Source organism: Pygoscelis adeliae, unplaced genomic scaffold (genome assembly GCF_000699105.1).
Source record: "Pygoscelis adeliae isolate BGI_AS28 unplaced genomic scaffold, ASM69910v1 Scaffold16, whole genome shotgun sequence".
NCBI lineage: Eukaryota > Metazoa > Chordata > Aves > Sphenisciformes > Spheniscidae > Pygoscelis > Pygoscelis adeliae.
Genome location: NW_008825162.1, coordinates 7,223,235 through 7,234,672, shown reverse-complemented (window position 1 = coordinate 7,234,672; position 11,438 = coordinate 7,223,235). Strand labels below are relative to the sequence as shown.

The following is an 11,438-nucleotide window of genomic DNA, read 5'->3' as shown; positions in this document are numbered from 1 at the left end:
ACAGAAGTAAACATTTCCTTAAAGACATACTGTCAATATTTCTTGCCCAAACTCCCCCATTTGAAAGACCAGAGGTGAGGTCCTCTGTAACTCTCACCCTTACTCAAGAGCTGTTGAAAAATAATTGACTAGGAAAACATGTTATAGTGTGTGCACGCATGTACCCACTCTTGGTTACTCTTTTGTCTGGAGAAGCAGAACAGCGACCTTTCACATGGCTTTCCCCTTAAAGCCCTGGATTTTGGGAAGCTCTACCAAGATGACCTTGCTGGAAAAGGAATGACAGACCTTGCAGCCTGGAGCGAGAGGAAAACTGACAGTGACTCCCTGCAAGGGTCAGCCCACCCCCAAGAAAACTCGCATCAGTATTTAGAAGGCTTAGGATACAAGGAAGCCGTCTAATCCAAAATGTGTCATATGGTTGAGAGCGCAAAATTTTCCAGCTTATAGATTAGGCTATAGTATATAAAATTAAGGTATTAGATGGGTGATGTATGGGAGAACAGTTTCCAGTCAAGTATAAAATAATTTACAGTTGAGAGTCAACCTGTGATTGAAACTTGCCCTCTAACTCTCACGCTATCTGGGGTAACTATAACTCTAAAGATCACAGAGCTTTGCATTTGGGAGCGAGTTGCTCACAGCATACACATTTGTATAAGTCACAGGCTCCCTGGCAGAGTCATGCACCAAGTGATGCCTGTTACTCTTTCATTCCCCTCTCCCTTGTTACCTGCCGAGCTCTGTGAAACAGAATAATTGCACCATACCTGCTCTTACTGACACTGGAGAAGAAGATGCCTTCTTCTGTCATATACTTTTTTTTTTCTTTTGCCTTGCTGGTCAGGTTCTTTCTCTGTCTCACTAGTCGTTGCATATAAGCAAACGCAAGCCAGATGGCTAAAACCATCAATCTGTGTTAAGATTTATGTTAGGAACAGAGAGGTGAAAGGCTCTAAATACCGCTGCTAATCCCCAAAGCCATTAAACCGCCTCCTCCTTGCTGCTCACGCTTCTACTTGCATTCTTCTTCATGTTAGCACGCAGAGAGTCAACGCTACACAAACACCTTTTATTTTTAACTGTGCATGCATTGAAGAGCTCTTACACGAGAGCCAGCTCCCCGCTGCAGGAGGCTGCTGTTTCATCTGCATTCAGGGCCTGCATCCCAGGCTGCCGGCGCTCCCCCAACAGCACTGCATGCTGCTAGCTCCTCCCTGCCTTCCTCTATCCTTTCCTCCGCTGCCTTGACTCACCCTCCAGGAAATGTTCCTTTTCTCAGCACTTTCTGCTGTTTCCTAATTTCCAGACGTTTCCTAATTTCCAGCCAACCCATGTGTCTCAGTCTGCTCCTCCTTGCAAGTGCAGCTCCATGCACTGAACATAAGCACGGGAGGGGCGGGGAGGGCACCGTGGGACCGAACCAAACCCCCCTCTGCAGCATGTATACACGTGCACTGGCAAACAGAGCAATGAGATGGGCAGAGCCGTACAGGAGGTTGAAGATGGTAAGCATACCGCTCATGCAGTATGATCAAAAAACTCAAAACAACAATAACAAAAAAACCCAAAACCAAAAAACCCCCAAACATAAAACCTTTTAGCACTGACAGCTGGAGCCATCCCGTTAAGCTTACTTGCTATACAAAAACAGTGGTCCAACTGAAAAAGTTCCTGCCCTCAAGCATTTGCCTAGCAGGTACTTCATGATTTGTCTGTACAGGTTCCACTACAATAACAGAGGATGTGCCACACAACAGTCTTGCAACACTGAGGAAAATGGATCCCATTCTAGGGCAGCCTCTGCTTGCTCAAATGAAAAGCTTCTCGTGTCCAGTCTTGGAGCGGGCAGAAGTGTGGGCCAGGGTATCCGCCTGATGCTAACGGTCTGAACCATGATAATATCACGTTTTCAGCAACTGAAAAGACCAAGTAGGTTCTCACTCTCTGTATTTCTCTCCATGACACTTGTCTTCTCAAAACTTTGTCCCAAAGCTTCACCCACCTGTGTGATCATCTTAACATCCTTAGGGAGCTTTCTAATCATGACTCTCACATATATTTTCAATCCTTAGTAATTTAAAAATCACTTTTTGATTGCTTATGACCCCTGCTGCTACCCAACAGGAGCTTCACAATAGTGTACAGGCTCTGTGTCCACCTCAGCCTAAAAGGCTTGGTATTTCTGTAGCATAGTAAACCACATGAGAACACGCTAGGGTTTGATGAAGCCTAAACATACACGAGGCTCACAATAACCTAGGAGTTCATGAGCATTTTGGGTTGTTCTGATCCCTCCAACTCAGTTCTCCACTAAGAGAATACAACAGACTGACCAATAGCACAGAAAAAGGGAGCGCTTCCTTTGAGGAAAAGCAGATTTGGAAATCTCTGCCAGATGAGATCAACTAAACCCAGGCCTGACTGTTTTTACATCTACTTGTAAAAAATTACATTTTCCATAAAGCTTTCCCTCATCCTCAATGCTCATAAGAGGAAGAAGAAAAAAAGAAAAAGGTAAAACAAAAAGATCCTTAACAAAAAAAGCACATTCTTCTGCTTTGGAAGAAGAAATAGGACTCCTTTTGGTTCTGAACATTTGTATCCTTTAATCATGCAATCCTGCATACAGAGCAATAGGCACTATATAAACCTCGACCTGACACTAAACAAGTTTAATCTAATTTTTTAGACTGATTATAAAGAAACATCCACTGATACACTCTGTACATCCTGGCCTTACTGCAGCACTGGTGCAGTTTTTCTTCCCGTGTTGCTTAGTTACACCAGTTCCACAACACCAGAGTCTCACTGAATGTAAAATGTGTTTGTAGCTTTTGAAGCCATATCAAATAGAAATCCTTAGTACCAACCTCCTAAGAAGTTTGGCACTGGATTTCTTGTCACCACATAGATGGCTTCTTTTATGTACCGTATCACTTGATCTGCTGTAAAATACATATACCCGTACGAGCCTCAGCTGCATATAAAGGCTACGCGCTAGCCGACGTTCCCACTGCGAGTGAACTGGACAACATTGTTCCAGTGCAGGAAATGGTGCTCACAGCCAGGATCAGATTCGGATTTCTATTTCCCAGATGCTTCTACCTTACACAAAAGGAATGAGGCACTCCTTGGGAAAATATACATTGGTTTCTAAAAAAGAACCTATTGCAAAACTTCCCTATTTCCTCCCTGCCCTAAAATACTGAAAACAACTGAGATTTGTTTACACAAGGGCTGAAGTGGATTTCTCACCCACATGTATGCTAATGTAGTAGTCACACACAAAATGGTATGTTTTGCATGTGGCGACACATTTCTAAATACAAGCTTCTAACAAAAGCTCTTCAGTAACCGAAGGCAGAGGCAATCAAATGAGACAAACACAAATTTAACTGCATCCTTTGCAATTAGAAGCACTCCAGCACGTGAAGTGACTCAGTGTCAGTGACCAGAGAGGACAGGTTATTTTTGAGCGTGACATAAAATGCATTTGGAATGCTTTACATGGGATGCCACGACATGCAACACAGCAGGAAGAAAAGATCCCTGTTCAAAGACGTATTCATGTAAGGTATTATACAGAAAAAGCTTCTGTTTGTTCACCTTCTGGTGCCAGGCATCTGTGTGTGAAGGACTGAGTGCAGAACAGAACAGCAATACATTTCCCTCCCCCTACCAGCCTCTCCCTGAGCCTAAGGTTACATATAGACCGTGGTGATTAATAGCCATTGTTGGACCAGTCCTCTGTTGGTCGAGCTAATCCTCTTTTTAACTATATTTAAGACCTACAGGCTCCGTGGCACCTCATAGCAAGCATTCTTATACTCTAACTATGTGCTGGATGAAAAACCACTTCCTTTTGCCTGTTTTCATCCCAATCCATCACTTCCTGGGACACCTTGCACTTCTTGTGTTACAAGAGATAGTAAATAATCGTTCCATATTCACCGTTCTAACTACTGCACTCATCATCTTCCCTGTGCTCTCCCACTCTGTTAACATATGCAGCAGCCTGGTCCTTGCAACTGCCTGACCGCCGTGCCTTCAAAGGCATCTTCATCGCCTGCCACTTCGCTGTTTCAACGCAGCCCTTATCCAGGTGTCTCCCAGGAACTGGAGAGCTCAGGGATTTGGAGTGGACAAATACACAGAAACAGCCATTTCCCCTGACTTCTGGATTGACTGCAGGCTCCATCGTCAGTCTTACAAAAGGAGACAAGGAAAAGGTCTACAAGATGCTACCGGAGCAAAGAAGAGGAGGCTCCTTTTAGCAAAGCAAAAGCTCCTGACAACACCGCTGTCCTGGTTTTGGCTGGGATAGAGTTAATTTTCTTCTAGTGGTAGAAGCTGGTACAGTGCTTTAATAGGTTATGGTCCCATTGTCTGTCCATACCCTGCTCCAAGCAGTGCCATTGCTGCTATCAGGAATGAGGAGGCAATTAATTTTCCAGACCCTATAGTGGACAATATCACAAGCCTCTGTCAAACCATGTATAACCAGAGGATCTAAGCCCACATTTTGAGGTGACCAATACTTGCAATACACAGCCAAAGTCTACAGCAATGCTCTGTCAGCAGTCAGCCAGGAAATAATTCAGAAGGGTTTGTACCAAGAAGCTTTATTATGATTCAAACTGAAGCAGGAATCTGACTATTAACTTTTTATTAGGTACTGGAAACCCACTGCCATGTTAGAAGGTGCTAGGAACCCTCTCTCTTGGTCTGCATATCTCTTAAGACGCTGAAAATAGTATCTGAGCCATCAATTACACACTCTGCCTCCCAGGCTCCACTCCTGAGCTGCTTCTTGTTCATCCTCCTGCACTACATCGAGACACTGGCAAAAGGGGCTGAGTCAGACAACCCCAATGAGAGGTAGGCCTGGCACAGTCATTGCCATGGCAAATGAAGACAAAAAGCCATACAAAAATTTTGTTTCACAGTTTTATGAACACCTTTAGCTTTCAGTTAGCTTGAGATTTTATGAGGTAAGTTGTTTCAGACACATTTTGAAATGGACAAATATTTTAAGCATTATGGCTATATTAAACTTTTGGATCAAAAGCAATTTTTACAGCACCCTATTTACATTGGAGTGTGCTTTATCAGGATCTGTAGGTGCTGTGAGAGAGAACTAGAGCAAAGCCAGCATCCTATTCCGGTGCACAGGCTCCTCCAACTCCCCGATACGGGTAGTGCTTCCTTTGAAGCCTCCGCTCCTGAGGGACAAGGAGCCATCATGGGAAACAGCAGGGCTGTGCTTCTCCCCAGCTGCTTTGAATTAAGTCGTTCAGCAAGGGGTCTTGCAGAAGCCATCTGAGGATGACATCCTCCAATATAAAGACAGCTCAAAGGGGTGCAGAGCGCATTTCACACCCATGTGAAATTGTCAGTGTGCCACAGTTTCTCCAACACCACTGCTGCCTTCCACCCACCGAAAAATCCTCACTCATCTCTGCCTGAACACAAGACTCTCCCCCCAGATTGGAAATCTCCTGATTGGAAATCTGGGGGGAACATTAAATGCTGGCATGGAGTCCAAAGCAGGCCAGATGGCTGTGAAGGCATAAATACCGACTGGTACCCTGGTACGCTCTCAATGGCTTGATACATAGCCCTGGAAAGGAAAGAGATGCATGCTCATGCACCATCTCATTGCACATTCACCAAGCAGGATCTCCAAGTGACAAGTCAAAAGTTTCACAAGCCAGAGAAACCAGAAAGTCCCCTGAGCATCCCAATACAACAGCAGGGATTGCAGCTCCAGCAGAGCTGTGGGGTCAGGGAAGCGAGACTTATTTCGCTCCTTCCAGCAAACAGGCCTGGGTTGCAGGTGATCCTGACCACAACCAGGGCACAGGCCAAAGACTGTGACACCATGTCCCAATCTGCTGCTGCTGTGACAGGTCACTCCGGCTCTGTCCCAGCTTCAGCTCAGCCCCAGACATGTTCGTGTACCCACAGCAGGTGTCTGGACACAAATTTAGGCTCCATGTCATCGGCAGGGACCCAGCCCGTCCACAGTGCCTTGAAAGCTTTGTGAGGGAACGCAGTGAAGAAAGGGAGATGACAGTCTGACTGCCTCTAGTTTAAATGTGTGAAAACACAGGCGGTTATCAGCTGTGAACATGACAACCTGAAAACTCTACGTGGAGATGGGAAAAGTAGCTGCAACCAAAACCTTCAGGATGGCCCTCATTGATCAGCAGGAGAAGGCCAAAAGAATTTCAAACTCCCCCAAATCTTACTCCCTAACATCCGTTTCCAGGGGGCTCCAAGCCTCAGTGGGTCTTTGCACGCCTGCCTGAACCAGTCAGAAAAACCAGAGCCCTCGTGACTCACGAGGCAAATCGCTACCCAGGTGAAATCTCAGATAAAGGATATCGGGTACTTCCAGTAAACTGCTTGGCACCTACCCACATAGTAAAATAAAGCCCATGAAAAATATTTTGTGGAATACATTGAGGTGATGAATTAAGGAAACGAATCGGCTCATGAACACTGCAAATGCAAATAGAGAGGCTAAATTTATCAAACGAATTACCCATTTGATACAGGGTTACTTACTAAGGGCTAACTGATGATTGCTTTGTTCACACTGAGGACTGCTTCAGCCCCAGTGAAGTCTGCCATATTAAGTGGAGAGGACGATGATTCTCAATACCAGCACAGAAATTACAATCTCTGCTTAAGAGTTCACTCACGTATTAGTGCAGGGATCTGCCTTTTTAATACAAAGCCCTTCATTCAGCCATTTAGACAGTTTCCAATTTGATTCCAAGCCTGGTAGATCTCTTAACAATGAATTTCCTCTGTAATTGTAATATATTTGCACATTTATGCACAACTAGGATGCTATGCATCCTCCTGAAGTAACAGGAGGTTTAATATAAGACAGTAGCTCTTATCCATATGCTTTGGGCAGGGGGAACAGTGTTTTCATCAACCAGGATAAAAGCAGAAAATGCACTAAATGTCGTAACCTGGAACAGAGAGGAGAGAAAGTTTTTTCAAGATGAAGCAATTTCTCTCTTTCTCCTAACACCAACTGATATGGCTCAAAAAAAATGAACAAGCTCTTGGGCTCAGCATCCTTTCATTAGCTCTGAAAGGATACGGAGTTTAAAAGCTTGCATCTTCCATCTATCAATTGGTCTAATAAAAGTGCAAACCTGTCCTCTTTCTAACAATTTTAGCGATGCTTTAGTGAAGTAATTTTGTTACTCTGTTTAAAGTAGTAAGAATGTAATATAACCTTGAATGCTGCAGCTTCCCAGTACCTACCCTTTATAACGTTATTTTTGTCTAAAGAACATTTTCAGAAAAAATGATTCACCTCTCCAATCCACTGATAACAGGTGGTAGATTTAGAAATACCTTAAGCATTACAATTTAAGATAAACCTTTCATAATATACAACAGCCACCATGAAAAATAAGCATTTGCCAAAGGTCCTTACAAGATTATCTATCTGACATATTAAGTAGCTAGGTATACACAGTATGCAGGAGGAAAAAAAAAGATATCTTTGCCTCCAGCTGGCAAACTGTTTACAAATACCCCTAATTTTACTCCTACGAATAGCATCCTAGAAGTACGTATCACTGTAAGGTAAATGTTGGTAAACCTAGCTTTTCAAGGGGGACTGCTTTTATAGCATTTCCTGGTCAGTCTTATAAATATATATATTTAGCAATAAAAGTAATGCCTAGTATCTAGGCTCCATGTAGAATTCTGTTAGAAGAAACAATGAATTCCAAGAGAAAAAATGGTACAAGTATCAGCTCCTTTCCCAGAAAGCTCACTCATAATACTAATAGCAATGAATCCAGCGATGTAAAAACTACACATCTGAGCCAGAACTGCAGGTAAGGATATTTTCTTTCCCTGAAAGACAGGTAGCAAGACATTCTCTCAGATGAAGCAGAGAGAAATTTCCCAACACATCTGAAGGGAGAATGGCTCGGCTATCTCATTCCATTAGGAGATAGGACTCAACTGGTTAAAAATAAATAAATAAATAAATAAATAAAAATTCACTGTTTGTTGCACCTAATATGTTAAAACAGTGATCCATCTTAAGCACAGAAGGCTGTTTGTTCTACAGAAACAGTCTTCCACCCTTGCTCTTTTTCTACCAGGACATACAAAAACTTCTCAGCAAAACCCCAGAGGTTCAACAGAAAATTCTGTGTGGACCAGGACCCTTTACCTTCTAAACCAGGGATCTTCCGGACAACCACTAGGATGAGATGCTAAGTCTGAGTTAAAGATTAAGTGGCATGCCCCCTTGGAGCACGCTGGCTTTGGCTTGGGTTCTGTACAGGCTACTGATTACTGAGATTAAATCAGAAATGCTAAGACTGTGACAACTGCTCTGTTATTGAACAGCTTTGCTCCTAAGACATGAAATTACTTAGAAGTCTGCCTCTTACCCCTATATATTTAAAGTTTGCAAATGACAAGGCTTTTGGCAGTTGTCTTAATACCAGTACTATTACTCGACTAATTTCTTTGGCATTCCACTCGCAAAATAGGCCTAACGATATGTTCAACTAATGGAACAATTTCCCTATATCTATATTCCACTTACTCTAATGCACTGAGGTGTAACTCTAGCTTCACTTCATTATCACTTGACTAGCTCAAGCACTCGGATGTCTTTTTGGATTTATTAATGCACTGGGTTTAAAGTAATAACTATTTATGTATATAACTCCATGAATATATTCTTCTTTCTAAGCATTTTTATCCACATATATTAAAGTAGATATATTTCATCATGTTTCTGAATGTGAGACACACTTTAAAAATGTCTCGATGTTTTTTCTCTAAGCTTAAAGTAATATCTCAGTGTTATTCTCTCCTGTGAGTGTTCAGATAGTGTCCTATCAATTTAAATTTAGGGCAAGTCTATCCTTAAAGACTTTCATTTCATTACATTAATAGATTCACTTAAAAACGAAACAAAAACACCAGTTTTGGCAATTGCTTCCACAGTCTAAACATCAGGAATTTATTGCCAAAGGTAGAGACAGTTGCTAATTCCTTGACACAGAGCCACGTTGACAAAGTCCTCTGTGCAAGAAACCAGTCCTGCAAAGAGATGGAATATCCCTGCAGTAGGAGAGTCTGCTGAGAACTCGTCAAAGTCTACTATGTTAAATGCAGATGGCAATTCACAAGAGATCAGAAAAACGGAACAAACAGCAGACATGATGGTCATCTGGTGATTACCATCCAGACCTTCAGCTCATGTTCTCACCAGTAGGCTACAGGCAATTTAGGATGGGGCTGACTTCAGCTGACATCTGTTGAAGTGGTGGTACACTGCAGAAAAGTGCCAATTCAAGACGGCAAAGAAAGCCTGAGACTGTATATTAATCATTAGGGCGCTCCTCCAGGAGAGAGACCCAGATACCGATCATTTCTCCAGGGACAGTAATGGAGAGTCATTTGGGTAGCATGTATCTTTCCTGCCTCTCCCTGTCTCCTCACCAACTGAAGATCTAAGTGACTCCTATAAGGGCATACCAAACGTCCGTGGTGATACGTTAAAATCACATCTCCCGAATCACTGACTACAGACCTAACCACAGGAAATCCTTCACTGAGTCAGGGATAAAGTTTTAGATGCTAAACTGGTTTCTTTTAAAGCTCCAGCTCACGGGCCAGTAGGTGCTCAGGTCCTTCTGGAAACCAGCATCATTAAGGCATATCAAAACTGGTGTTCAGAATTATTAGTTATGAGAAAATTGCAGCAGGGAGCCTATGAAAATGGGTCCTGAGATCTTTTAGTGATCTATACCAAATTGTGGCTGCTGAGAACTAAAACATCTTTCTCTGGACAGCTGTCTGTGTAAGCATTGGATCAACCTTTTGCATAGTCACATACCTGCAAACCACGGGATTTGCTGTACCTTAGAGGATCCCCACCATGACCACCTCTCTATGGTCACATATGAAATTCCCGGTTTTAGTTCCAGCAAATAAAAATGTAAAAACTTTCCATGCATGAGAATAAACATACTTTTAAAACTATGGTACAACTGATTATCTATATAATGTGGTGTAATGCAATTATAAGTCTTTATATAACATGACACCCAACCACACAGGTTCTCTATAGACAGGAGTTCAACTATGTCAGGTTTTGAAACCCCCCCAAAAGAAATAAATCTCTCATCTTTCTCTCTTTTCCCCTTTGGTCTTGCCATGCTTCAGCTCTGAAGCATCTTCCTGTCTCTCAGGTTTTCAAACGCAAGTGGGCTTTACATTTATAACAACAATATTAACAACAGGCTTTAATCTGTGATTTCAAAGACCTTAACGGTGAAGGTGAGTATTAATGCTCTAATTTGTTGACAAACTGACACTGTAGTCTACTCTCGCTTAATCTGAAGGGCAGGGACAGAGCCAGCAACAGTAGGCAGGATACTGCCACTTTATCCTATGTGCTGGGGTACGCTGCCAAAAAAAATAAAGTCACACAATGAATGGATTAGACATGAATGCAGTCTTTGAAACGCATGTTCAATGTGCTCCAGACAAAAATATTATTAAGCGGTTAGATACCATTCTCTGCTACCTGAATTATTCAATAGGTATTAAGTTTCAGCTGCCAATCATTGCAAACTGGAGATTACAAAGTCGTCTACAAAAAGCTTTGTTCTAGTGAGATGAGACAGAAACATCACAATTTCCATACCACCAGCCAAAGCAAAAGGAGAAAACCACTGCAGCTACTGTGACAACACAGTCCTGTAGAATTAACGGAGACATACAACACACCAAAGTTCTGCTTCCTATTACTCAAAGGCCCTTTCCACCAGACAGACAGACAGCATGGGGAGTATTTAAGTGACTGCCACTTCTGAAGTGGGTGATAAAACAAAATCCTAAAATCTGGATCTTGTCACATATAGTAGGACTGATGTAATAGAAAACAAAATAGAACAGGAGAAGGTTAGGGTTGATAAAAAAATGGAACACATTTCTAATGATATACGATAAAAATAAATCACAGGCATATGGGGGGGAGGGGGATGAACAAATTTACTATCCACCAGGTTTTCTTAAATTCTAGAAAGTAACCTCCTGTGTGAAACGCAAGATGAATGGCTAACATTTCCCAAGTGCTCCGGCGAGAGCCATCTTTCTCCCATTCATTCTTGCACAGGGACAGCTCAAGTTTAAAGTTCTCATTCAGACACAGTTGGGCTCTAACCCCTGCGGTATCTTTTCAGACCCAGAAAAACCCTACCAGCATCGTTAACGAAAGAGCAAAGCATGTACAAAGTGCATGGAAAAGCAATATACACTAGGAGCTATATACATTAGTGCAAATCATTTTCTTCTCAGAGTCAAGACAGCAGTGCCACGCACCAGGTTTCGGGAGGAGATACGGATACAGCACAGAATGAAGAAACTAG

The 11,438-nt window shown here is 42.5% G+C and overlaps 1 protein-coding gene across 1 annotated transcript in view; it reads right to left on the bottom strand.

The window, feature by feature from the left end:
- LOC103920882 (O-acetyl-ADP-ribose deacetylase MACROD2-like) overlaps positions 1-11,438 on the bottom strand; it is a 260,177-nt gene that overhangs the window by 38,134 nt on the left and 210,605 nt on the right. The gene's annotated exons all lie outside the window — the stretch shown is intronic.